We start from the raw sequence: 24,258 nt of genomic DNA on the forward strand, positions 1-24,258 counted from the left end.
GTAATAGTTAGCCCCTCATTCTGTTTTTTGTCTAACATATCGCCTTGTTGTTTGAACTTCTCCTTGGTTGGCCATCCATGATGGACTGTTTTCTGACATCCCGTATTATTTCCGAGGTCAATTTTGTTGGATAATGGCCGATGTGTTCAGAATGCGGAATCCTGTGAAATATAATCACGTATGCATGCTAGTTTTTGGAAAGTTAGTATGTGGTGTGATCACAATAACGATAATGTTATAAACGATTTTCGTTGGAAAACAAAACAAAACTGGTTCTGCATCACCTAAAGAAAACAGAGACCATATTATTGCTTAAAATCATCTGTGGATTGTTTATTTTAATCAGGAAAAGAGTTATATGATAACTTATTTTATCCACACATTTGTAAATACAGTATTATCATTTGACAATAAGACAAGTGCTGCTTATAAACACTTCAGATAGCTAATAAACGAAAGTAATATAATCGTTTAACCAATAATCTACATCTACAAGATCCCGCAGGTAACCGAATATCCCTAGCTTGTTTATAAATAAGTATGGATTTTTAAACATTGATAATTAAATGCATCCATATGCGATACTAAATTAGTGTAAACGAGTACGATATTCCATGGATGACAAAATCAAAGCCACGAACCTGTCAGAGTACCTAATATAATGGTGTGGAGAATCGAATAAATGGCGAGATCATTTTTTCTGACCCTGCATGCCGAACATTTTATTTGATATTTCATTTTTTGTGTAAATCATTTATTGAATTAAAGCGTATGTGCCATATTTTTCCTGTTACATTATTGCATGATACCTTTGAAAACAGTCCGTGTAAAGATAGTTTAAATCATACCAAATTGGCGTTTTTCATGCAAACCTAATTAATTGTATAGTTTTGCAGACATTGATACTTGTAGAAGCTTACCAAACTACTCTTTAATTTGAAAACAGAAAAGAAACATGGTTGTATTCAACTATAAATCAGACGGGTGTTGTCGACAACCGCAATAAACTTGAGTATTGCATGTTACAGCCTTGATGATAACGCAAGATTAAGAATACATGCCTGATCGTTAATCCAATGCTTTGCAATATTTATTTCGAAAAACAGCAGGCAACATACACTAGCGAGTAGCCATTTACGATGTTATCCAAGTTATACCGTAATGAGGAGTGTATTGGTAATGTATTGGTAATTCACACGAAATGTAACAAAACGATTATATGAAAAAGAGGAAAACCTATAAGACGATTTTGAACGTTAAAGATGCACTCTTACTCCCAGATAAGATTTACCACAATTAATAATTTTGTTTTAATATTCCAAAAAGAGTTAATTAATGTCGAAAACAATGTTTCATATGATGGATACCGAGTTTAATTGGAAAGAAATGAGCATAAAACACAGTACTTGTACCATATGAGACTTGTAATAGTAGAACACAGTAAATCTTTTAGCATTCACCAATGATATAATATTTTTGGGCTTTCTGCTATAAAATACACGGTTACAATCTTGTTATCAGTAACAATTATTTTCTATGAATGCATTATTTAGTAAGTAGTAAAAGGTTTATCCGTCAAAATTTATGTTTGTTATACATGTGTATGTATTGATTTTGAATAAGAGTGTCACATGTTCTCTTCACTTCTCATTTAGTTATGTATACTGTGAACAATGAAAACTACAGACATAATCACAAGATACGTTGTACACATATCCATAAGCTCCTTCAAAATGACTTAATGTTTCTAATAACTGTAATTACGAGACTCAGCCCGGTTTAGTATGTGACAAAGTTACAATGAATGAGATAAACGCTAGTTTTTCAAATCCGCGACATAGACACAGAAATTCAGTAACTCGTACGTGTAGGCGAATTACACTTTACAAGGACCGGTACATGTACAAGTTGTGTCTCGAAAACCCTCAATTTAAATATGTAAACAAACTCAGAATTGTATATGAATCATGTATTTGATTCACAGCTGATCAAATCGAGGACAAGCATGGACAACTGCATAAGTTCTGCTCATGTCACCCGTCTACTAGTTTGCATCAAGCAATTCTTTAGGGAAATTTCAATGAAATTAAATACGTGACCTTTTGATATATGAGGGAATGAAAACCTAAGTGTGATCGAAAAAGTGCATCAGTCTGTTTTTGCTCAGACTAACTTAAACCAAATAAATTACACAGTCATTCATGCTTTATGGCTAAACCAGCAGATATCTTATTGAAATTCAAATTGAATAAAAAAAAATGATTAATTTCAGGAGAACAATAATCACATGTAATGATGACAAACTGAGTTTTGAGTGAAACAGCTCCAACACAAAACAATCTCAAATGGTATAAACATGTCAAATCAATTTTGGATGTAACTGGTCATTCATATGTATGGAGCGACGCAAGTGCACATACTCCAAAAGTAATCGACAAACTTGTCAAATATTAATTGATCAATTTATACAAACTTGGCAAACATCAATTATCAATTTATCTAAAGGATTTATTTACAAACAAGTTCAAGGCCAATTTTAACTAAACCTCTCCTTAATGATCCTAATGACAGAAACTCATCAGTTTCCAGTTGAAACAGGAAGATAAAGACATTTTTGCTACTGAGCATGTTTCTGTAGCTTTTTGCATAAATATTGACTTGAGCCAAAGGAAATGTAATAATTGTAAAGCGATATCATTTCCTGTCGTGCCCAGAGTTTATAAAATCAAGAAAACAAATCATCCCAATGTTCAACTATAAACATGCGAATGTTATTAAGTATTAATAGTCGAAGCAAACAAACAATTGTTAACTCCTACGTATAGTTGCTAATTTTTTCAAACATCTCGAAAAAATCATTTAATCTCAACGCATGGTAACCATAAACAATTTAAACATATAGAAACCATATGATTGTTTTGCACTACACATTAAAAACTCTATTAAACACACGTAACCTCGAAACTTCCAAACAACTAAATACATTCACAAATGATTAACAATACTTATCGTAAACTGTTTTTTTCCTACTCGATAAACTGCATATACAAATTAAAAATATATGGATGTTTACATTTAGAATAATTCCATTTCATTTGTTTTGCTCTACATCTGTATTGTTAGCAATTTCTTTTTATACTTTATTAACATTGCCAAATCACATAGATTCGATTGTAGTGTACTTCTAGCATACTGTTTTGTGTATATGCGTTGCTCATGTTGCCGCAAAAAGAGGACCTGTGACATTCAATAAAGTATACTTGGCTTGACTTGATAATGTAAGATAGATAACAGCATTAAAAGTCAGTCGAGTTGGGAACGTCCACGCTAGTTCCCATAGTATATCCACTTTTTGAGTCATTGGAATCTAACATGTAGTCATTTCTCTTTTCTGAAAAACATCGGCAATGGCGGCTTCGCTGTTCTCAGTTTCCAATTCATCCATATTCCAATGTTTGGAACGCCAGTGAAGTTTACTCCTTTGTTTCGTCTCTGGGATCTCTGCCGCCGTAACCAAACAGTCATTTGTTTCTTCATTTTGATCTTTGATATTTTTATTGTTAACTCCTTTTAGTTTTACAATTCCATAATGACCTATTAGAACTGTGCTTTCCGGTGTCATTTTAGTACCACCATTTAGTACAAGGAACGTCTGATAGTTTCCTCACACGTTTAAGCGTTACTTAGTTTTCTGGTCGTCAGTTACATTTGCAGAACACATCGGCTCTTTTGATCGTTTTTGAACCGCTTCTTCTCGCTTTTTATCACGGTTTGCTTTCAGCTTTGCCCAGTCAATTGTCGGAGTGACTGGTTTAGTTGGTTGGTCCTCAACCCAGCAAACAATTGACGTTGGAAAGACGTTGTAACAACGTCAAAACTGACGTTGGATAAACGTTGTATATTGGTTGAAAATGAAAGTTTTTTAGACGTCGAAATCACGACGTTGAAACAACGTCGGCGTTACGACGTTGAAACAACGTCAACGTCGTGATAACGACCAAAATCTATAGTATAAATATGCATACCACACAGGTAACAGGTAATTAGAATTACCGCAGCATTCACCTACATTCATTAACAAACAACTCGGAGAATGTACAAGTTTTATTTTCACAGCAAATCTGTACAGACACAAAGTATTAAATGATAAAGGCACATTAAATTAAATGTCACATGGTAAATTTATAAGTTTAGAGATGTAGGTTAATTAACTTGTGTAAACAGTACGTCGTCCTCCACCTCCTTGTCTGTCTGGAGCGTACTTCAGACAGGATCCAATTGCTCCATCAACCTCATGTTCAGTAGCAGTAAACACAGTGACACTTGCTGAAATACATAAGAATCTTGTCAAATAAAATTATATTGACTTAAAACTGCTGAAAATAAAGTTTTGATATCAAATTCCACACAAGAAAATTTTCCAATTTTGGTACAATATTTGCTTTATTTTTTCATTATCTTTTAATTGTTTTACTTATTTCAGTTACTAGAATCTGTGATCAAAGCTATCGCGTATGAAATCATTTCCAGTGAATAATTGCTTTGTTTTCCTTGAGCGGGCCCTAGTGCTATTTTTTATAAGGGGTGAATGCACAAGACTATACCTGGGGCTCACTTTAATAATAACATAATTAAATGATTACTGTCAAGAAGCAGATTTGACTTGGCAATTATTACCTTGAACACCTTGAAAACTGCTTTTGGAAAGTCATTTTCTCCCTTTTCCCTTCACGATAAAGCTAGGGATTACATCATCCGTCATAAACCTGTCAAAAAGGGTACATAATAATATGAATTGATAACAATATATATAATTTTGCTGGATGACATTGAATTTAAGAAAAAACAATGGTAAATAACATGGGCCTTTCGGATCCTGATCAAAGATCAAAATTACACAAAAACTACTAGTATTTACAGACATTATTCAAGCGAACAATTAACATTGTTTTCTCATACAAAAAAGTACAAATCGGCGCGATGTCAGTTGAGGGCGAATCGGGTTGAATTGCATGTATGCTAAAATTTCATTGAATCAACCTGGTAAAACACCAGAAAATTATTGCTATAAACCGTTAAACATGCATTGTATCAACTTACCTTGCTGTATTATTCAAAATATGAACCGTCGAGTCTCTAGAGGAGTAATTGACTCTTTCTCTCTCGTCAATATTCGTACACCTCATGAGCAATATGGCGGATCGAAATGGGTTCAAAATTGCGCGCGTCTATTTTAAGATAAGGAATTAAACATGCATTTTTTTCGGAAGTATCTAAATGACATGATTAGAAGCTATCGATATAATTACTTCTGCTAATTTTTGTTGAACAAGATGAATTTTAACAACAACAACAAAAAAGAAAAAGAAAAACAGTATATAAACATGCGACACCATGCGGAAATTCCAATTACAGAAACCAAGAGCAAGGGAAGCAACTTGAATAATAACATGATCGAATTTTAGTATTTATTTGCAGCATTATCACGATTTTTCGAGCAACTTCTTGTTACATCATGTGTACATCATGTATTAACTTATAAAATACAACTTATTACAAACAATTACCAAATCACAAAGTCGGTTCGATGTCTAATTGCGACGTCGGACTGACATCGTGGTTTTGACGTTGATACAACGTTGTATTAAAGTCGCCGACGTCGCGACCTAAATCAAACCTATATCCGACGTTGATCCAACGCCATGTGTTTGCTGGGAATATTTACACCACGCCTTGACCTCTGATTCCCTTTCCTTTTCTTTTTCCGCTCCGAACACTTCTGACATATCGTCAACATATCGAAGAAAACCAATGATCCGATGACGCATGTGAGAAATATTATTGCGACATAGCCCATGTACTTTGCTGAAGGGCGTTTATCCTTGGCGCTGACCTTTTTAAGGATTTTCTGTCTCTCTTTGCTTGCTCTGTTATTTCTTCCAGCTCCTGAACAGGATCAGTTTCATTGCTTAAATAGAAGTTTGCAACCACTGGCGTCCACGTTATGACATGCGCCGACGTGGCAACTATCGTCGTGTTTGACGTCTGCCATACCGTCTGTGTCTCTGTCACATTGTAGGTAACATAAACATCCCTCGTAACAAATACGTCACGTGATACCATGACGTCACGTGTAAATGTAAGACAAAAAGTCTGTGTCAGGTCATGAGTAGATGTGACGTCACGTGTTATCGTAAGATGTCAAGTGTCAAAGTTTGGTATTGAGTTAATAGTACCTCTTTGGTCTCACAAAACGTAGGGCGATTCTCGAACGACGATTCTGAAATGACAGAAAAAGACAAAGAACGATTGAATACAGCGATTATTTAAGAATAATTAAAGGTTTATTTAAAGGAAACATTATCCTAGTCAAACGAGAACACTTGTTAAATCCTACTCCAGATTACGCATGGATTTACATCGTGACTTTAAAACTTAAAATTTGTTAAAAACATGTTTACTAATGAGGGAAGGTGTTCTGTATTTTGCGATTATCAGTAAAATGCATTTAAGAAGTCATGTAAAAACCTTAATCAGAATACACATCGATTTGGAGCTTGACTTTAAACTTTTCATTTGTAAATAACAGGGTGACTTATGAGGGAAGGCTTTCTGTATTTTGCCGTTATCAGTAGAATACGTTTCGAAGGTTCTACGAATACGATATGTTTTGTAAAGAATCACTATTATTTGAGTAAGTATGATTAAATCATCAATATTCCTAATGTATAAGCATATTTAAAGGTGGTCCTCAAGGTGTTCGTAGGTACATCAACTACATCCAGCATCAATTGTCAGATTATTGACGAAATCCACACCGAACGGCGACGGATTTTACCGACATGTGCATACCTATATATGACGTGGAAGTGTGAATGAAGCTGGAGCTCTTGACGATGCTGCTCACCAGAGTCGTGCTAGTGATCAGATTGAGCTCCCCGACCACCTCGGCTAAAAAGGACATTGAATAAGTGTTTTTAGCCTAAATAAAAACGTCTGAAAGATTATTAGATACTAAAATTACGTTCCACACATTCAACATATTAAGTCATATTGTTTTGACTGACGAAAGGTTTCTCCTTATCAGAATGCAGTACAGGGCATATGCTAAGGTTTGGAATGGCTCAAAAACGCAGGAACTGCTAATTTTAACTCGAACTTATTAAGGCCAGCCAATTATAAAGAGACGTACCCGAGTTGCACGTGCGATGGTAGTACACCCAGCCGGAAGTGAACGTGTAGTATTGGTGCAGGGTCCACCTTTTCCACTGTTGAACTGGCAACGGCCGTCATTAGGCCGGAAGTCAAACGACATGATGAAGACGACGACAACGAAGACGACGACGACGACGACGATGCTGCTGCTGCTGCTGCTGATGATGATGATGACCTGCTAAACTGACAGAGATGTGGAAGCTCCTTGTCACATGATATGACGTGCCAATAGTACGATCTGTCAACGGACGCCGCCACGCATTGACTTACGGTTTCGTCATCACTGGTTATTTGATCTGGGATCCAGTTGAACCACATGACCTTATCTTCCTGGAAATCCCAATCCTAGGTAGCTGTCCTCAAGACGAGTCCTATCCGGACCAGGCCATTTGTTCTAGGGTGTAGAAAAGATCAATACTTCAATAGTGTTCAGTTTAGGTGATAATTAACTAATCATAGTAGTATCTTAAAAAGAACGATGATTGCAATATCCGAACAATTTAACGCACTGACTCAGAGTGCGCGGAAGACAAGTTTAGGTCGGGATAGTTGACAGGTCGTAGACAGTTACTAGGCGGCCGCCATCACGTACACAAGTGTCACGTGCCAGTCAGTCTGCATCAGGTTCAACATGTAGTGTCGCGGGCTCTTGTACAACTTCTCGCCTAGATATGTAGATGTAAGTGTTAAAGAAAATGTGATTGTAATACACCGTCTTATACCTTTAAAATATACGCGTGCATCGGTTAATATAAAGGGTTGCAATTTAATAACGTTGAAGGTTCGTAAGGTAAAGGTCTGATTTACAGGCCTAACATTTGTAAACAACATGTATACTGTGAGCACTTTGTTCTTAAATAGCTCTCATTTTTTCAGCGCAAGCAACAGTGCAAATACTCAGTGAAATTACATTATTCTACGATATTAACCTTGGTTAAATGTTTGGCGAAAATATAATTGCATCGGAACTCTTGCACTGTTCTATAAAAGCTTAATTAACATGTAGAACTTTGTAAAATAAAGTGAGATTCTTTGATTGAGTGAAAGTGCAAACAAAGTGTTGTATAACTTTCCAAAACTTAGAAGATTATGTTCTAGTTTCACTCAACCATGTTGAAGGAATATTTAAATCAAGTCTGATAAGGCTATCTTCATGGAATACCATTTCCAATCACATTTAACATTGAATTTTCCGGATCGTCTTACTAGGACCCTTTATGTTTCTAAATTGGATAGGCCAACTTCGCCAACGTCGATATAGCTTGCCAAGAAGTCTTTGATTTAGTTCAGGTTCTAGAGATCGGCACGGCAACAGAAGCAATTCGTCTGAATACTTACGTTCTTTAATACAATTTTACGGAAATACCTCATCCCTATGAGTATTGTCAGCAAAGCTCTTGATTGTATATTACAAAAGTTTATCTTAAATTTCTTTAGAACAACCGAATATTTACACTTTTTCTGTCTGATTTTATTCTCCACTGTCTATTGGTTTCCTTGTATGACTAATTTTGTCTTGCTCTGGACGAAGGCAAAAGTGTTATGGCAGTTTTTTTGTGACATTTCTCAAGCCTTTACCTTGTTTGGCACAAAGGTATTTTTTTTCAAATCAACAGAAGAAAACATTATAATTGTTCTGTCTGGTACCAAATCTGACATTGTATCTGTAACAGCAGGCGTTCCTCAAGGCTACATTTTTGGTTCGCTTCTTTGTCTATTATAAATACGATATTATGCAGGAAATTAGGTTCAAATTTGCCTGTTCGCATATGATACAGCCATGTACATTATTGTCGATGACCCTATTGCTGAAGCAAGTATACTTAATGACGAAGGTTCATACTGTTGGCTAGTTTCTTAATCCGCCGAAACAGAGACACCTCTCTTCTCTCGAAAGATAAAAAATCCAACGCATTCACCATTTTCTACGACAAATTTAAGGATCACTAGGAATATTTTAAATAACTAATTTTCAGAGCCTTAGTCGAGTACGAAAAAGAACTTGAGAAAAAACAACACGATGCCGTCAGAATTATCTCTGGTGCAACATATATTGCGCATGTTAACAATATATGCATTTAATTGCTCGAGAACAACGAAAGGACAGACGACACAAACACGAGCTTGCCCAATTTTAAAATAAAAGCCATGCAGATCTCAGCTATTGCCGAACTTTTTTTCTCCTTCTTCCACTTTCACGCCATGAAATGCTCTTTCGGACGAAAATGAATCCGGCCCATCCTTTCAAGCTTTCGAACGCAATTTGAACCAAATCAACAAATATGTTCCTCTCAGTTTCATAACGATCGAGATCGGAAGTCGAGTTGCAACACACTAAAGGTAAGCATGCACTGCAGTACTCGTACCGGGTGACTGTTCTAAAAAAATTGCATATAGTTCTTGTTGCCAATGCAGTAAAATTGAAGACACAAAAACCACTTTACCAGGATTAAAGAACAAGCGTACTTCACAAGTTTCCCACTTTCAGGCCTACCTCACTTCAACTCGTTCTGGTCTGCTTAAAAGAGGCAAATGACCAAACGAACTCGACCATCTTCAATTCTGTCGTAACCTTTATCAAATATCCGACGTAGTTTGACTCTGCAACAACAGTATTTTAACTGACCTTACTACCACTCTTTCCCCAACTCGTACTCTTCTTGTTTCATTTGTGAGATGTAATCATGTTATGCCAGTGTCAAGACATGATACCCGGTACCTTTGGGATCACTTCAGAGGGTGTAATCAATGGCAGGTAATTGTAGACTCTCTAATCACATCATCAATATGCATGGCAGAGGAAATGTCAGGAAAGCAGATTGTATAAAAACGCGCGACTTTAATCACACGGAGGAAATTAATGGCAATTTAGACAACGCTATTTTGGTATTTCAAATGAATGGAAAACCTTGGATGATTTCTGAAGTTTTTTCATGAAGATCACTTTAAGATTATTATGACACACGCTTTTCTGGACAACAGTCCTTTAGACGATGAAACTTGTTATGTAATTCCCGAGGAAAAGTTACCTCCGCACATTAAAGCGAATAGTATAATACTTGCGAAAATCGGACATTTTGCTGCCTTGAGACCTAACGTCGAGAAACACACTAGATATTTCTGTCAGATGCCTGCAGAAAATAAATATCAGCTCTCAGATGATAATATTAATGAACTTTGGGGGTCAACGTCTTCAGTTCGTGCATTTATTCAGTGTTTGCAATTTTTGTTGAAAAAAGGAACTCTTATTATTGTTTGAAATTGACCATTTAGAATCATGCATTGCGCATGTTTTAACCTACGTTAATTACCTATACAGTAAATGTACCTTAAAAGCATGTTTTTCTATTTGACACATTTCTGGTTTTTCAGTTTCTAAGTGTGGATAACTATACCTATGTATGATTCGTACATTTAATTATTCTTCAATTAATTGACTGTTTCTAACTACGTCGATAATTATTCGGCCACAATTGTAACGACAAGGAACTGTCCAGGTGTGTTGAAAGAATATTTTTTGTTAGCTCGAAACAAGATAAACTTATTTTATTCAATAGTCCTGAACAGAACTACACTTAGCTACTTGGGAACTGCCGTTCTATTTACTTTTTGTAACAAACATGTTTGTCATCATAGTTTTCGCTTACGTCAAATCCCACGCTATGGAGTGGGTAGGGGATTATAGGAATGCACTTCGTCCGTCTGTCAGTCTGTCTGTCTGTCCGTCTGTCTGTCCGTCATGCTGTAACATTTCTTGTCCGGGCTATAACTTACTTATGCATTGATGGATTACCATATTACTTGGTACAAATATTGTCCTCATTAAGACGATGTGCAGTGACCTTTACCGGGTCCATACCTCAAAGGTCAAGGTCACACGAGCATTTAAAGGTCAGAGTGCACATACTTGTGTCCGCGCTATAACTTACTTATGCATTGATGGATAACCATTTTACTTGGTACAAATGTTGTCCTCATTGAGACAATGTGCAGTGACCTTGACCAGGGTCCGTACCTCCAAGGTCAAGGTCACACAAAACATTTAAAGGCCAGAGTACACATGCTCGTGTCCGCGCTATAACTTACTTATGCATTGATGGATTACCATATTACTTGGTACAAATGTTGTCCTCATTGAGACGATGTGCAGTGACCTTCACCCAAGTCCATCTCAAAGATCAAGGTCACATGAGAAATTTAAAGGTCAGAGTACACATACTCGTGTCTGCGCTATAACTAACCTATGCATGGATGGATTACCATATTACTTGGTACGAATGTTGTTCTCATTACGACAATATGCAGTGACATTGACCCGGGTCCATACCTCAAAGGTCAAGGTCATACGAGACGCTTAAGGTCAGAGTACACATTCTAGTGTCCGCGCTATAACTTTCTTATGCAAGGTTGGATTAGCATAATACTTTATCGAAAATGTTTAAGGCTTGCTATTTCATCGATGTTATAAAATGGGAAACCGTTCATTGTTTGGGCCGGAACTTCATTCCGGAATGCAATTTAGTACACTTAGTAAATAAAACAATCCAATACTGCTTAAATTTCGTTGCTTTGATTTGAATCATGGCTTCTATATAAGAATAAATAAGTTATGACTCACACATTGCGAGACGAACATAGATGTTTATCCAAGGCGTAGTATAGGGTGGCGGATTGTTTGTGTAACGGGTTCTACCAACTCACTTTAACGAAAGTCTATAGTGTAGACTGTTGTGTACATGTTACTACATTTTCCCGTGCTATAGTTCCGGATTGTTTGTTTTTTGTTTTTGTTGTTGATGAAAGTCAGAGCATTTTCCGGCATATTAAGATGTACATATTTCCTGTTCTAGACTTTAATCCAGCGAAAGCAAGAATTAATAATAATAATAATAATATAATAATAATAATAATAATAATAATAATAATAATAATAATAATAATATAATAATAATTTAATGGAAATAATTTCATTTATAAAGACAAGGTATAAAATCTACAATTTCTCCGGTCATACAATAACTTAACCACGTGACTAACCCAGCACGTTCTTTTTTCTTGCCTTTGACGGAACATCAAGTAGAATGAATACTTATTTAGTTTAAAGTAAAGTTTGTAAAAATGCCAGAACGTGGGAAGGTCTAAAGAGGAGAAAAACTAGACCGGCGGAAGCGGAGCCTGACGTGGACCTAAGGACCCCGCTGGACGATGTTATGAAACGAAAAAATGTTGTTGACTTTGAAGAGATTCTTCAAATATCAAATGTGTTAAACGTAAATCAAAGTTTGTTTACGCAAATGCTTTTTGTAGTAGCGGGATGGTCCCCCCCAACTTGTAGCAGCGCCTTTCAGCGCCCTTCCCTGCCTGTGCTTGTAACACATCAGCTAGCCACCGACGATGTAGCAGCCCACGCTTCCGACCTGATTAGAAATCAGATCAGGAGGGGAAAATTTGTGAAATGGGCTTTGCTTCTGAAAGGTTCTCTTGAGCCTACCGATTTATTTTCTTGAGTAACTTTACAGTTGACGGCAGAAATCGGTACGAACGAAAAATAGACCGACGCTTGTATTGTATACATATCCATCTACATCCAGGTCAGTCCATGTCAACGTCCGAACTATTACAATATTTGTGACGCTAAGGGAATGTGCGGGACGCCAGGGCAGGTTGACTTGCGCAGCTACGACGAACAGTTTAAGCTATAACAGGCCTTCGAACCCTCATGATAGGCAAATATTAATAAGGCTTTGCCAAGAGAAGGGCAATACTTTTTTTAATTTTTTCAATATGGCTAACTGCACGTGGCCTAACTAAAGGTTTCGGCGCCATTCTTGCTCTTCCTCCGACAGGTCACTCAGTTTCGGCATGCAGCTTATCCAACCGCGTATCAACGCGTGTCCAGTCGTTATTATGTCACAACCGTTGAGCGTCTCTTATCAGCGCTTTCGTGCCCCCCTCCCAATTCACACACAACATTAGGGAAGCAACCGCTCGTTATTTCTAACCCAAATATTTTGGACAGGTTTTCAACAATCGATTTGAGCGCATTACATACATACATATATCCCTATGACAAACATGGTGCAAATGGGCTGAGGTTTAAACATGAGTATGCAATTCCAGGGCCCCGACAGGGTTGCCACTGAAACCAAACAGCAGCCAGAACAGACTGAAATAAGATATTTTGGGACGGCAGAGAAGCGGGTCCATTTATTGTTAAACCATTTCAAAATCTTGTACTTTAACCCAAAGGCTTGAAACCAAAGAAAGACTCGAACATTTTTAAATTATACAACACATTAATACCCTGCCTGCTCCTCAGTAAATGATCACATCGATCCGAAAACGCATCCGTGCAATATGCAAATCTCGACGAGGCCTGTCAAGATTTTTAAAGTCGACATAAAGAAACGCCTTTCAGTTGCTACCGATCCGACTGGATGTCTTAGAACTCCTCGGCTATAAATTCAATGACAGGTATACATTGACAAATCTATACATTTGGAGTTTCAATCAGCTGTGCGATTTTTCGAACTTGAGACAAGGAAATGGCAGTACGCTTACCCAAGGAAAATATCTAAAATGGTGTGTTACATACAATGATCATGGTCAAACACTCAACTACCCTGAATGAAATGCAATCAGTGGTCGGATTCCTGAATCTTGTTGCCGTGCTATACCGTTAGGGTGCCCCTTCTGCAAGAGACTGATTTACATGCGGCCCTTCCATCACATTCGTTTTAAAAGGATCAGTTACGCTAGACTTAGAATTGTGGCTCAATTGGTTTAGAAAATTCAACGGCATTTCAGTATGCCATGACCAATAACGACGACACAGAGTTATATACAGGACTAGGCTTTGGTATATACTTCCAGGAGCACTGGGCATGGGAAAAGAAATCCATTCTCAAAGATATCACCGTCCTTGAGATTTTCCCTAGCATGGTTGCATAACATTCGTTTGTGGGGAGGAGCTCAGAAATAAGAACGTAAGATATAATTGCGATAATATAAGTATCGCCCTCTCTAAACTCAGTTTCACCAAAGTCGGATAAAGTGATGGATTCCGAAGTTCTAAGGACTGTGACATTAAAATGCCCCATTTCAAATATTTTTAATGCGTCTCACATACTTGATACAAAAAATATAAATACGTGATTCCCTTTCACTTCTGCAAGCACCGATAGATGGCACAGTATTCCATTTCATTAAGTCTTATCTTTGGGAAATATGCGAAAAGGAGCTGAAGCATTTTTGCGATGTTCAACAGACAACACTAGCTGGACATTTACCACAACGTTTAACGCATTCGAAGCATTTAGATAAAATATAACTTGAATGAGACATGCATGCCGATACCCGCACTATATCAAGTATGGTTGATAGCATACTGCTTTGAAAATAACTGCTCACCAACTGCAATTTAAACTAACATGGCGTGCATACATTACATACAAAACAATTACAGCTTTCAGGACTTACACTCTATGTTTATGAGATCTAAAAGACATTCGCGGGGTGCAAGACAAATACACCATTGACCGAAATTATCGCAGCAAATGTTTGCTTTAACGAATTCGAAGCAAAGGATATTAGGCAATATTATCAATGGCTTGTTTGGCCTCTTTTGCATCGTCAACTAGTAACGACCACACTTAGCGGTTCGTCGAATCAAATTAAGCGAAAGGGAAGCCATGTCAACCAACAAACAGTCATGTATATGACTTACAAACACATAAACTCACTCAACATGGTCAACCGATCACGTTGAAACTCACCCAGGAAGAAACATCCCCATGCCCAGTATAAGCTATGCTAGATAACTTGTCATTTAAGCCACCGGGATGTCAGCCTTTGGTCACAGAACGGACTTCCGGTCACTCAAAAGGACACTGTCTAACGAGAGGCGACCACGGTATCCAAACCGTAAAGGGTCACAGCTTCCATATCGGCCGTGCGACTGCCACAGCGATACGCGGCATACCAGAGACTGAGGTGTTGGTCGTCCCAAACATTCAAGAAATATTCATTAATTATATCCGCTAGTAGACTATAAGGGGTGATATCTGGACCTCACGCATTACATTCGTACAATAGCATCATATGCATTAACGAATATAATATACAAACCCCACACCGACATACAAATACTAAGTAATCCTAAAATAGATAGTAAATTCCCGCTAAATTTGGTATGCCTATTTCTCAAATATAGAAATATGGGTTTGGGCGACTTGCTACCCAAGCGCGCGGTACACTACGCACAGGAGAGGGTGTCGCCGAACATTGCCTGGTTAGGCGTCGGGGTGGGAGGGTTTTGCAGGTCTGTGTTATCCAACCTCCTTTTGTACGGCCCACCCGTAGTAGAAGTTTTGCAACGCGTCGGCAAAGTCTTGTTTCTGAAACCAACCGTGTTTCTGAAAATATTTAACCCAATTACTCGCGAAATACTCTATATGAGATCCGCGTTTTCCAGCACCGTACTAGTCTGGGTAGATATACTGAATAGATTCCAATGACGACACCCACGCCAATTAACGTCATCACAAATAAAAAAAGAAACCGCGTTAACGCCACGGGCACAATCAGGTTAGATCGACATCACACACGACACCATATCCATAACTAATGATTTAGATATTCGAAGTTTCTTCGCGGCCAACGGCGTCAACCTGTCGGAGGGAGGCAATGCTATGTATACCGACGTACTAAGATATGTTCTAATTGAGCACATAGAACAAAGTGTATTTGCATACATATTATCTCGAGGCTGGTTCAGAAGTCTGGTGGTTAAATTTATAAAATTATTGTGGCTTATAATTCTGGCGGCAGGCGAATAACAAGTCTTTAATCTGAATTTGGCCACATTTTTAACTAATTATAATTAAACAAGGGGCCGAATCCAGAACAATCACTTTCACTCACATTCAATGAATTAATCCCCTGTAATCACATAACGGTCGAGATATTTTCGAGTGAAAGGTATATCCGTATTCACAGGTGTGAGAGAGAATCAAGTGTTTAACGTGAGTGGGACCTTTGTGAGTGTTCGGTCACTAGAACCGCCCTCAGGATTGGTTGTGAATACGAATGAATGAGTGTGAGTGATAAAAGTACATGACAATTAAAAAAGATGAAATGATCAGATATATGGAACAAATAAGGGACAACTCCTTCCCATACACTATTTAAGAGACCGGGACAATCCATTAAAGTACATGTACTTCAATAACGTGGCCATCTATAAAAATTTTTCAAAAGGATGCGTCAATCATGTATTTGTTTTGTTTCGTAATGATCTTGAACGCCCAGCAAAGTTGATGGTGAAATTCTTCGATGGCTGCAAAGACAGGCAGCTAATGTACGCGAAGTTAGCAGCCTAGCGGCATAAAGTTGGCAGCCTAGCGAGGTGAAGTTGGCGGACTAACGGGGCAAGTCATTTTGAAGTCAGACATGGAATAAGCTTTTGAGATTATTCTCGATTTTGTCGTTATAATTATCTCTTATATATTTGCTTATTTGATTGTGCTCAAAACTTGTATATCTGGAAATCGAGAACGATTTATTGAAATTATTATTCTTTCTTTGAATCAAATGGAAAACAAATCAGTTAGGGTTTCGAGTCATGCATCAGTAAGTGAAAACAAAAATGTACCCAAACTGCATGTGATAATTTAAAAACTTCTAAGTATGACCAAAATAAGAGTGATGATTGCAATGACATTCTTAATGATTAAAGTTATTTATTGAAAAACAAAGAAACCTGTGAAACCCCCAAAGGTTGGCATTTTAAACTTACACTGTCCTTCTGTGCGTTCTTACGGTTTTCCATATTCTTTCAAAACAGTTGTTTGTCTTTTTCATGAACCAAACATGGCCACAATGGGGGACTCTTCCAGCTTGGAACTACAAGAATACACGTTGCTTTGTCAGCAACGAGTGTATTTACACATACCAGTATCGCTCTAAACCGTCTGCATGTAATATTCCAAGAACCAACCACCGTGAGTTGACCTTGTGCATTTATAATTTAAATTCGAAGAAAACCTGTACAACTTCTTTCTAATGTAAACAAAAGGGCCAAGATGGCCCTATATCGCTCATCGGAGTAAAACTTCGTGCTATAGACTTGTTTATAATTAAAAGGCAGTAACAGGGATTTGGTTTCTCTCATGTATCTTGTCTATTCACATTCTCCCCAAATTTTGTAATGATTGGACAAATGCTTAATAAAGTTATTGATAGGACAAGATAATAGATAAAATTTAGGTAATTTCTATAATTAAAGCGCAATAACTCTCGGGTAACTACAGCAATTTTGCTAATTATCCACCACGATCATACACATTCTGACCAAATTTGGCCATGATTGGACTAAGGGTTAAAAAGTAATAAATCGGACTACATACTAGATGGTGCCTGGCTGCCCTTCCATACCCTAAAGGTGTAGCTATAATATGTCCAGTTTTTATTACCAGGCGTGCAAAAACATGCCGAACATGTATTTGTTAAAAAGATACAAAGGGCAATAACTCTTACAATATTAAGGTTGAATTTATGACCCTATTGAAATTTGAGCTAGAAATCAACGAAACACTATTTCTGACAAATGTCCAGGATATTTGGGCCAAAATGTTACCTCTTGAGTGTTAACAAGGTTTTTCCATATTTGATCTCTGTGGCCTTTGACCCAAATGATCCATATTCAAATTTGAGCTAGAAATCAACGAAACAACCTTTCTGACAAAGTTTCAGGATATTTGGACTGAAAAAGTTGCCTCTAGAGTGTTAAGATTTTTCTATTTTTGGCCCATGTGACCTAGTTTTTCCTCAAGATGACCCATACTCGAAATCGTCCGAGTAATTACTTGGACAAACATCCTGATAGAGTTTCCTGACAAATGAGGCATAAATGTGACTACTAGAGTGTTAACAAACTAAGTGTGGACGGACGACGGACGACGGACGACGGACATTCATCGATATTAATAGCTCACCCTCAGCATACGGCCAATAATCGGAATCATCGCTTCTCTTGAGATAATCGTAAATACCTTTGCTTGGAAAAACAAAAATATTCGACATGTTCACTTCCAGCCACCTTTTACATACTCTGTCTTTTCACTTCCACTTCCGGGGATGGACTACCAGCGATTGCCCCCGCTTCCGAGTACACCATACTGGCTGCGCTCTGCACTCTAACAGAGATCTAAAAAGCACCACCTCTTTCATCCTCCGAGGGTGACATATCTCTGCGCTTTAACAAGCACAACCTCTTTCATCAACTTCCAATGGTGGCATATCTCTGTGCTTTAACAAGCACCACCTAGCTCTTCATCAACTTCCGAGGTGACATATCTCTGCGCTTTAACAATCACCACCTCTTTTATCAACTTCCGATGGTGACATATCTCTGTGCTTTAACAAGCACCACCTAGCTCTTCATCAACTTCCGAAGGTGATATATCTCTGCGCTTAAACAAGCACCACCTCGTTTATCAACTTCCGAGGGTGACATATCTCTGCGCTTAAACAAGCACCCCTTTTTTATCAACTTCCGAGGGCGACATATCTTTGCGCTTAAACAAGCACAACCTCTTTCATCAACTTCCGAGTGTGAATATTTCATCAAAATCTGATGGTGATATCTCTGTGCTTAAATAAGCACCACCTAGCTTTTTCATCAACTTCCGAAGGTGACATTTCTCTGCACTTTTATAAGCACCAACCTCTTTCATCAACTTCCGAGTTTGACATATCTCTGCGCTTTAACAAGCTTTAACAAGCACCAGATATGCACTCTTGCTTCGAAAATGGCGTAAACATATGTCCGGCTGTTTTAACATCGAAAGGCATTGATACGTAGAACTCCGTTATCGGAGAACGAAATCCGGAAATATGTCCGATGCTCGGCAAAAATGTCAACATGATACACATCTTAAGGATTATTCTTTTCTCAAACAAGCATACTGCAACATTGAGATCTTCGAAATCTATTTTGAACTGGTATTTTTAAATATTTATTTTACTGCAACCTAATAATAATTTAGGTTTTAACTTTTTTGTTAAAAGTAAAAGTCAATGGACACACATTGGGAACTCGATCCCATCGTGAAACTATAATCTTATGTAAACGTTTTAAGCTTGTATCATTACGTCTACTACCTGACTCTTGTCCCATAAGCAGGGGCGGTATTCACCAGCATTTTTATAGACCCAAACTCAGACTCAGGCTATGCTGAGACCATTTTGAATTTCGTATTCACTAACCATTTTAGACTCAGACTCAGCTGATAATACTTTATGTCGATGATGCAAGCGGTATTGTTCGGCTACTGGACTAGTCACTGTTGTTCCCATTGTTTTATAAATGATATTAATTCAGAAACGAAACGAAACGACATAAGAACACAGACAATATTATGAGTTTATTTTAAAGAGTGTAATTTACATGTGTAATTATGTGCATACATTTAGATTCCATATATAACTGCTAATCATTGTGCTTTAGAAATAAACTGAAACATATTATACAATTGATCGTACTTTTTCTGGCTGTTCAACCATTAAAGATATGTTATCAATGACAAATAATAACTCGAAATGTTAAAAGTTAGACAAAGGACATTCATTAAAACATTGTCAAAATGGCATACACATATTGGGTCGATTGTTCAGAACTTTGTTAAAGTTAACAACGTAAATAACGACATCGTTGTTAACTTTTAAATGTGAAACATATGCTGGTGTGTTTATATATTTGAATATTAGCAAGTACAACTGAAACAGTTGTCTAAATCTTGCAAGAAATACTGCAACGTGTATCCATTTAATTTATAGAGCAGTAAAGAGTTGAAAGTTGCAGGGATGCAATTGACAACTTGTTTACTTTTAAAAAGTTCCGAACAATTGGTCCAATGTCATATATATTCGGTATTTGTCAGGGGAGACCTGGACCAATTTCGACAGCGACTGATCGCGCAAAACGCTTATCTTTAAATGATTTCGGTAAGTTTGCGTCAATGACAGTAGTTAACAATCTAAATATGAAAAAAAGACTTAAATGTATTAAATGTACTTATTAGTAAATGAAATAATAGAAGTTAGAAAAAAAATCAAGCGAAATAATTTTTTAAAGCTTTATTGCATTAATTTGCATCCAGATTGTCACGGAAATGTACATTTAATTGTATGAAACAAATAATAATTATTATAATATTTTTTTATTATTATTATTATTATTATTATTATTATTATTATTATTATTATTATTATATTATTATCATAAGTATTATTATAATTATTATTATTATTATTTTTGTTATTATTATTATTATTATTATTATTATTATATTATTATTATTATTATTATTATTATTATTATATTTGGTGAGTAAGGTACTTTAAATCTGTTAGTTAGAAGCAACATGGACATGCCTTAAATATTGGACTAAAACATTGACTAGTCGCGTCTAATTAATTTGTTCATATCATGATCAAGTCATTAGAAATGGCCCTCGTCGTGAGCCTGTTTCTCAAATAAGCGACTGTGCTGCCTCTTGGCCCCTCTGTGTAACTCTATATCAAAAGACTTTAATTTATCCCTGCATGCTTTGTCAGAAAGGTACGGTATTCGACATTAATTACAAGATATACAAACGGGTTGATACCATTATCAAGAACGATAAATTGCGGACGACTTGAATCTTTACAGCCAGTTAAAGCTCTGATATTTATGCGAAATTGCGCAATAATCGTTACTCCATCGAGCCAATCGCAGCCTGGTAGTAGAAGTAGTGCACGTACCTCTATATACTACCTTAGTAGCAAAAAAGTCTTATTCATGTAAACTAGGTTTAATTGTGGTTATGTTTGGTGTCGTCTTTGTTTTCCAAGTGGTCTTATTGATCAAGTGTTGATAATTATTGAGACAAATGTGCGGCTGAATAAAACCTGGTTAAGAACCCCGGCGAACTGCTTTCCGCTAGGCGGTAACCCAAGCAAATATTAATAAAGGTTTGTTGATGTCTTTTTTTGTTTTAAACTGACGTCATGTGTTTCTCGTTCGGTGCTGTTAGACCTTAGCCTTGTACTTCTTAACAGCCCCATGGTTAAATATATAGCCACCTGTAGTTTCCATTTTATCAGAATGCGTTTTCAATTTTTGTTTTCGCTATTTTAGTCATACAATACTTAGCTCCTAACGCATGTAAGCAAAACTCAATTGCATTCATATAAATGTTTACAACAGTTTATACCAATCAGCATGATAAATACCCATTAACCAAGATAGTGATTTCCTTCTGCCTTTTGCAGTCTATGTGTTAATTTTGTCGTAAAAATAATGCTTTCAAGAAATAGGGCTACACAATATGTCCTAGCGTAAGAAGTGTGTTTTTATGAAGTGTTCAGGTGAAAACTCAAAGATAAGGTTTTCATGTTATGTCGCGTTGGACATATTTCAAACAATAATATACAGTATAAAGGAGCGAATATTGCACAACATACATGCACATTCAGTATATCACTAGTCAAACTCACTACGATAGCTAGCATGAGTAGAAGGGAAAAAACACTTAGAAAATCTTGTAACATTCGTTTGTAAATCAAATAAATAACATTTCCTAATTTTTGTGCATGTCAGGTAATGTGTCTTGCAAGTGTACTAAAACTTGTGTGTGTTTTAAAAAGCCTTCTCCGTTTTTATCAAAGACAAAGAGATTCAATGATAAAATGTTGATCAAGACAGACATAGGAATGTTATTGTACATTGTGTTGGCTTGCAATGGACATTCCATGGAAAAAATGACTGCGGAATAACCGGATAATTCGGACTGACTTTCCGCAGTCCTATTTTGGAAATACGCTGAAAAAAGGGCGAACATATGTGGAAAAGTTGCGGAACTTGTATTGCGGAAAAAACTCTGGAAATTGTATGGAAAATACCCTGGACATTCCATGGAAAATTTCTCAGGACTGCGGAATATCTAGAGTACTCGGACTGATTTCCAGAGGTCTCCCTGAAACACCATTGCGGAAAAAGTGCGGAAACTTGTGGGGATTCCATGGAACTTTTGTAGACTTTCCAAAATCCTGTCTATTCCTTTTAAGGAAAAACATACAAATAAATCTGGAATATTAAACAATGCAAATCTCGTATTGTTCTGAATTTTACTTATCTCATTTAAAGCCATTACAAATTTAACAATATATAAATAGAAACATGTCCACGAACACAAATGCCCTCACATGCCCCACAAAAGGGGGTGGCACGGGTTAAAAAATGTCAATTTTCAGTAATTCAAGGGCCCAACACGGCCCTTACTTTAGATATATGTAAACAAACCTCAGGTGCACAAACAGCAAATTTATTTTCAAGTCTTCAATATGACATTTTCAACACTCTTGATGGCTTAAGAACCTCCCATATTTTTTCCATTCCCCAGATCTGTTGAAACACTGTACTTCTCTGTGATGAAATCTGAAAAAAAAACAATATCTAAACATTAGTTTCTCTGTCAGTTTGTGAAGTTGTTTATGGACTGTTGCATTAGCCAAGGTCCATTCACCTTCGGGGTTCAGCGGTTACGCCGAAACCATAACAATTGATTAGTTGTTTTGAGCCCGAGTATGAGTTTTTACTATTTCAGCTATCATCTACTGGTCAGGCCCAACCTTGATATTTTTGGCGAGATCCGGACCAGCAAAAAATATGACATGGACAGCTGACGTCATAAAACTGGATTTTGATTATAATATACTGATATACGGTTCAACAGACTTAAAACATACAAAGAAGGGACACATTTATGGAAGGTATAATAGTTATATAATCATTTTATGTATTATTAAGTTAAAATTTACTTAGTTAAATATAAAACACTGAACTATTTTATGATAAGGTTAAGCTGATAATAAATGGATTTTAACACAATGTTAGTGATACAACCAGCAACAATGCAAGGGCAAAACTTCAGTATTTTTCTTTCTATAAGAGCTAATAAAAGTATCACCTATTCCAATATATATACATATGGAATTTTTCTTTCTGTTAAATAAACCCACTGCTTTAGAAATTCAATATAAGATAAGTACCATATAGTATGTCTGTTTTGGTAAGGTAGGATACAGGACAGGCCTCCGTAGTACTTCACATTCGATTGGCCTCCTTACAGCTAAAGAGAATTATATTGATAACTTAGGGGCGTAGCTTTGCCTATTAAAAAGTATAGGCCCACTTGGTAGGGGGGTTTGGGGGACCTCCGCCGGGATTTTGTTTTACTCCAGATCGAATATGGTGCGTTTTAGCTTATATCTGGAGCTTTATATTGCACTTCACTAAATTTTATTGTTGTCTTGCTTATGATGTACAATATAAGAACGGAAATACAAAACCTATTAGAAAAGATTTGCTTAGTTAACCTGTAGTGTTAACTTTTAGGTTTAAGCTGTCACCCCCTTATCTTTCAGTTATTATTGCAGATTTGGACGTTTTTGTATTTTTCATTTTTGGAAACAAAGTGTAGGCCCGGGCCTACCGTGCCTATTAGAAAAGGAGTCACTCAAGGGCAGCGACCATTGTTGTGATTTTATGTGGGTCAAAATATGTTCTTTCACCGGTCACGGTATGAAGACAATGCCAGATGAACACATAACTAAGCAATTTTCTAGATTGAAACATTGCAAAAACAAATCGCAATCAGTTATACGAAAATGCATTTTAAACGCCTCGAATGTGTTCATGATGATATGAACAAAATTTAAGTAAATTTAACATTCGGAGATTTAGTTTCGCCAATGTGATGTAATTTTTCAAGTTTCGTTTGTGTCTTCCATTTTCCATGGTGTAAAAGTATACTTACGAACTCAATATTTTTTACAGTGAAAACAACAACAAAGCCTTAAAATGAATAATAAGAGTGTGTGTTCAAATATCAATATCCATACGCTTAGTAAAGCATACCCTTAAATATAATTCGACCTATGAGACGGCCAGATTCATATGTAATGTAAAATAGGTTACTTTTTTATTCCAAATAAAACGGT

Source organism: Mya arenaria, chromosome 12, assembly GCF_026914265.1.
Source record: "Mya arenaria isolate MELC-2E11 chromosome 12, ASM2691426v1".
In the NCBI taxonomy this organism is placed as follows: Eukaryota; Metazoa; Mollusca; class Bivalvia; order Myida; family Myidae; genus Mya; species Mya arenaria.